The sequence below is a fragment of the Empidonax traillii genome, unplaced genomic scaffold (genome assembly GCF_003031625.1).
Source record: "Empidonax traillii isolate 1590-97213 ecotype Southwest subspecies unplaced genomic scaffold, ASM303162v1 scaffold215:size2007263, whole genome shotgun sequence".
Taxonomy (NCBI): Eukaryota; Metazoa; Chordata; class Aves; order Passeriformes; family Tyrannidae; genus Empidonax; species Empidonax traillii.
The window spans coordinates 1,223,484-1,228,483 of NW_020955408.1; the positions used below are offsets into that span (position 1 = coordinate 1,223,484).

General features: G+C 37.7%; 1 protein-coding gene and 1 long non-coding RNA gene across 8 annotated transcripts in view; one reads left to right on the plus strand and one right to left on the minus strand.

The window, feature by feature from the left end:
* LOC114059298 overlaps positions 1-1,186 on the minus strand; it is a 5,340-nt gene extending 4,154 nt beyond the window's left edge. Inside the window, exon 1 of the long non-coding RNA XR_003571637.1 lies at positions 857-1,186. This is a non-coding gene — a long non-coding RNA (uncharacterized LOC114059298). The remainder of the gene's footprint in view (positions 1-856) is intronic.
* ZNF521 (zinc finger protein 521) overlaps positions 1-5,000 on the plus strand; it is a 235,415-nt gene that overhangs the window by 138,919 nt on the left and 91,496 nt on the right. The window lies entirely within an intron of this gene.

Consider the following 5,000-nt stretch of genomic DNA (forward strand, 5'->3'; position numbering starts at 1 on the left):
CACCTAAAGCTAACCTGCCCTTGTCGTGTCTGAAAACCTTTGGTTGTGCATATTGTGTTTAAGACCAACACGTTTTTTTCAAAGCTGGCATGTTATGAAGCATGTGGCCTTTTTTTAAAAGACAAGTTTTTGTTGTCCATTTCCTCTAGGAAGAATAATATGATTTAATTGTGGTCTTCCTGAAAGCTTCCCCCAACTCCAAAGACTCCAAAATGTGCTAATGGTATTGCAAGGGCTTATATGATTAAGTTTGTAGTTGGTAGAATTTTTCTTTTGTTGTCAGCTGTTGTTGTAATGCTGTATCATTTAATTTCATTCATTTTTACCACTGGACTTCAGTCATGTTAATGTAGTAAGTATTTTAGGAAAAATGAGAAGACTTGTAAGTACTTAACATTTTATTGAAATTTAATTGAATAGTTAAGGGGTGATTAAAAATCTGAAATTAACACTCTTTAGAAATTAATGACAGTCATTAAGATGTAATGGGGCTGCTCACCAACAGTGCTCAGAAAGGTTGGGGGATTTAAAATTGCATGGGGGTCAGAGCAGTGAAAGCTGTTGTTTATAGTCTCTGGAGCCTTGACAGCAATTTTAGAGTTGGAACAAAAGTGATTTTTTTTGCCAGTATTACTGTAACTACAGTAGAGTCTGGGATTTGGGGTGGGTATTTGTGATTGTCTAGTTAAGGGGACTAACACCGACTAACTCATCAGAAGTACAGGTTGTAGCATTCATAGTGGGCCTGTTTGTACTGTACTACAAATGGTTGCCTTGACTGTTGCAAGAAAGCATGTTTCTGCTCTCCCCTCTAACTCCCTTCACAAAATAAGAGGCAGTTCATTATTTATATTACCTGAGTCCAGGGTCCTCTTATAAGTAGAGACTAATGTTCATGCAAAGTGGAGTGATATAATGTGTAATGATTTTGTTACATAAATTTTCAGTCCCTGGAGAACAAATGGAGACCTACAGATGCCTTCAGTTTAGATCTCATTTGCTACCTGACCAGAGTGGGCAGAGGTGAAAGGTCAGAATATAATTTGCCGAGCCTAGCAGCCTGTGTTGATCTTTGAGGTTGAGTGACTGAGACAAAGACTGATTGATACTATGTCACAAAGACTTATTGATACTAAAACACAAAATATGTTAGAATATATTTGTATACTTAATTATTCATACTGTTTGCTGAAGACTTCTGGGGGAATTAATTCCAGAAAGGTAGCGGTGTGGATGAGCTTCTCCTGGTTCAGCCTAAATTTACTCACTAGGTTTTAAAGATTGGCACTTATGGTGGGTGTCAAGGTTGCTTCAACAAGTTACAACAGTGAAATATTTTGGGTTGTGGAGGCTAATCTCAGCAAAATAATGTTGTTTACAGTCTTAGGTGATGCATAATCCTTATAGATGTCAAAAAGAAAACATATATTCTGCCTGGCTTTCCGGGTTCTTTTTACTAACAGTATACTGTAACAGGTTGATCTGCAAATAGTAAATTTATTTTAAGGAGAGAGTTACTGAAAGAGATTTAAGATTTATTTGGGCAAAGAATGCAGTAGAGAATTCAGAAGATGTAAAGCATTCTTCTTGGATTTTGTATTCCTTACTCCTTTCTCTCCTTCATGTCTTTGCCACTTTCTTTGGCAAGGTTCACTGTCTTCATTTATCTCCATTTTCCCAGAAGTTAATCGTAGGGTAAAAAGAAAAGAAATCAGTGATGTCCTGGTCTGAAACATTAACTCCTTTTTGCCCCACTTACAAACACATCCAGCCAGTAGCACAGCACAGCAGTGTTTCACAGGGTTTAGTTCTTTTCCATCACTTTGTGTGGCTGGCCCACTGTGTTCTCAGATAGGTCATTAGTACAGCAGAAATATAAAATACATTGGCCCGGGACCCTGTGCCTTAAAGCTGCCGAAAATTTCTGTTGCTAAAACTACATATGTGTGTGCAAGGGTTTAGCAGCATAACAGCTCGCAAGATCAAGGCCCAAAGTGGGAGAACCTCATGTGACAGCATTCATTGAGCTGAGAGTCGCACTGCTGAGGTGCAGCTGGTAAAAAAGAGAGCTTGTAACTGCCTTATGAAACATCTCCTGTGATCTTACAAAGTGGAGTACAGGATAGTAGGGCACTGAATGCAGAAAAACCAACAAAGAAAAAGAAACAAACAAACAAACAAAAAAAAAGAAACCTACACCAAGTTTCAAAGGAACATCTGGTAAAAAGACATTTTTTTATTCTTAAAAAATACAGTGTGAAGACAGAAAAATGAGACCTATTTAGCTTATGGAAAAATGTCTGAATGGGGATTTAAGAGAGATGGATTATATTCCTAAAAGGAAATCAGTCTGATGCCAGTCAGCTTTTTGAAGTAGCAAGTAATTAGAAAACAAAGGGTTCACGATTGAGGCTGTGACTGGACTACAGCAGACAAACAGTTTAGGAAAGAATATTTTTTGTAAGAAAGGGTGGGTGGAATTTCCATGCTTGCCAAAGTCAGCAGTGGAAATGAGCAGAGGGAGTTGGACACATTTCTGGAAAAGAAGGGAGTACTGGGGTACCGCCACAAGCTATGCTATGGGAGCCAAGGTTAGGAAACATAGTTCAATTTGTACATGCTCTGTTTATGGTAGAAATATGGAGCCTTTATAAGTTTTTCACCTGGTCTTTCATTTTTCCATGTATGTCAGCATCCTCTTGCTGCTGCATATTAATAAGATTTTTTTTAATATCTTGCTTCTTTTTAAACAGTTCCATGCAGCAGCATCTATGAGAGGAAGATAAAACATAATGTAGGTTTCAATTGCTACTGCGTAGTATTCAGAAAATTGTTAGCTGTATGATATTGATGTCTAGAATTAATTTTTTTTGTACATTAAGGTGTAACAGCTTGATAGTAAATGCCATCAAAACCCACTGTTGCAAGAATGCCAGTGTTGTTCTTCCTTTATTTTCACGTTAGGTTTAATTATTTGCTGGATTTTAATGCTAGTCGGTCATTCTTAACATCATTGAATTAACACTGAACCCTATATTGATAAAAAGCCTTATGGTGCCCCACTTTATTGTAACAGTGCAATACAGATTAAAATTGCATCTGTTGAGATTACATTGTGTGTTTGGATTATTGGAGACAGAAGCGCAATAATCTCTGCTGAATATAGCTATCGAAGCCAATAACCTGTAACCAATCACATAGTTCTTCTGTTGAAAAATGTGAGCTAGAAAGGATTACATCTTGGAAAAGATCATAAATCTGTCACCACTAATGTAATCTTTACAGGAGCTTTGTAACCAGTTAGCGACTAAAAGAGATCATTACTTCTTTTGCTATAATTACAATCATAACACATATTTGATATTTTATAACTTTCTTTGTTCAGCAGCAAATGCATTATAAAGTGTACAGCATTAATAAATAGAGGCATAATGAATGTGACTAATTGATTTTGGCAGTCAAAGACTGGCATACTTTTTATACAATAGGGAATCCATTCAAAGAAGCTTAACTGCTATTGAGTGTGAGCCTTCAATGTAATAATGGGACCTAATTTGGATTCTGTTGTATGAGGTGAGTAAAGCAGTACAAGTTAATACTATATACAGCAGTGTAGTTCAGCGTGTAACATACACTTACATGTAGTGATTCCTCTCTTCTCACTGCTATAAACTGCTATATCCCAGCTCACACATGTGCTGCAATGTTTTTAATAAACACTCCTCTCTGTCTACCTGTCAGAAACTCTGAATGGAGAAACTCTGCATCTCGGATAGAAGAGGGCATGTTTAAAATACTCCTTTTTTAAATCTGACTGTGTACTACTTTTTGTCCTTATCGCTTTAGTGCTGGGCTCAGATTTTCCCCGCCTGTGAAACCCATAGACAGCAATGAAAGTGCTGGGAGACAACACAAAAAGATTAAATTGTATGCCCAAGTGCAACAGCATAGCCTTTTAGCAGGTGTTTAGTGAAAAATTAATTCCTTGAAATTCCAAGGGAGAAGCCTGAGGGTTTATGAATAGTATGACCAGTCTTACAATCAAGACTTTGGATGGATATCAAAACTGATTTTGTTCTTTAGAAAAATCTCTGTAAAATAAATATAAAACGAGAAAGCTACTTAACTGTGGACACAGCAATGACAAAACCAATGGAACCTTGCACCCCTATAAATCCTGTCACTACTCCTGTCCTTAGTTCTTGGGTTCAGAAGCACATTTCATTCATGCTGTAGAGACTGTGGGATTTTGTGTGGGGTTTTGTTGTTTCGGGTTAGTTTGGGGGGGGACAGGGTGGGGGGGGGGGGGGGGGGGGGGGGGGGGGGGGGGGGGGGGGGAGGACACACGGGATTGATTTGCTTGTTGTTTGTTTGGTTTTGTTTGTTTGTTTTAATGGGACTCTTTATTTCAGTTGGTTACACGGGGAAGGGACAGGCAGGGAGAGGAATAAGAATAAAATAGATGAGTTTTCACAGCTCCAGAAGTCTGCTGATGCTCAGCATGGAAGCAGAGTGGAACTGCTCCCAGAAAGTCATACTACTGTGCAGAATTGCACTTGTTTAAGGATTTGAGTTTTTTAAATAAGAGAAAGTGACCCTTAGTGTTCGAGCCACAGCATTGTAACTTCTTGTATTACTCTTATTCTTATGTGCGAAGCCAAGAGTAGTTTACACCAACCAACTTTTCATTAGCTGTGGTAGTAATTGATTTACAGGGGGTTGTAGCTGTTTATTTTTAATTAATTTGCAACAATGGAAATCTTGTTTTTCTTAAAAGCAAAAAGGAATTAAAAAAAGCACAAAACTTTTTGCATGGCTGTCTGGCACCATACAAGACATTGTGTTTGAATGCAATTAGAAAATAACAGTAATGGAAAGTCAGTCATTTCCAGGCAATGTGCAATTGATTTTCCACCAATCAGAATAGGGAATGAGATCCTCTTGGTTTATTATTACATTATTTATGAGGTCATATTAAAACTGATCATTATTCCTAGCAC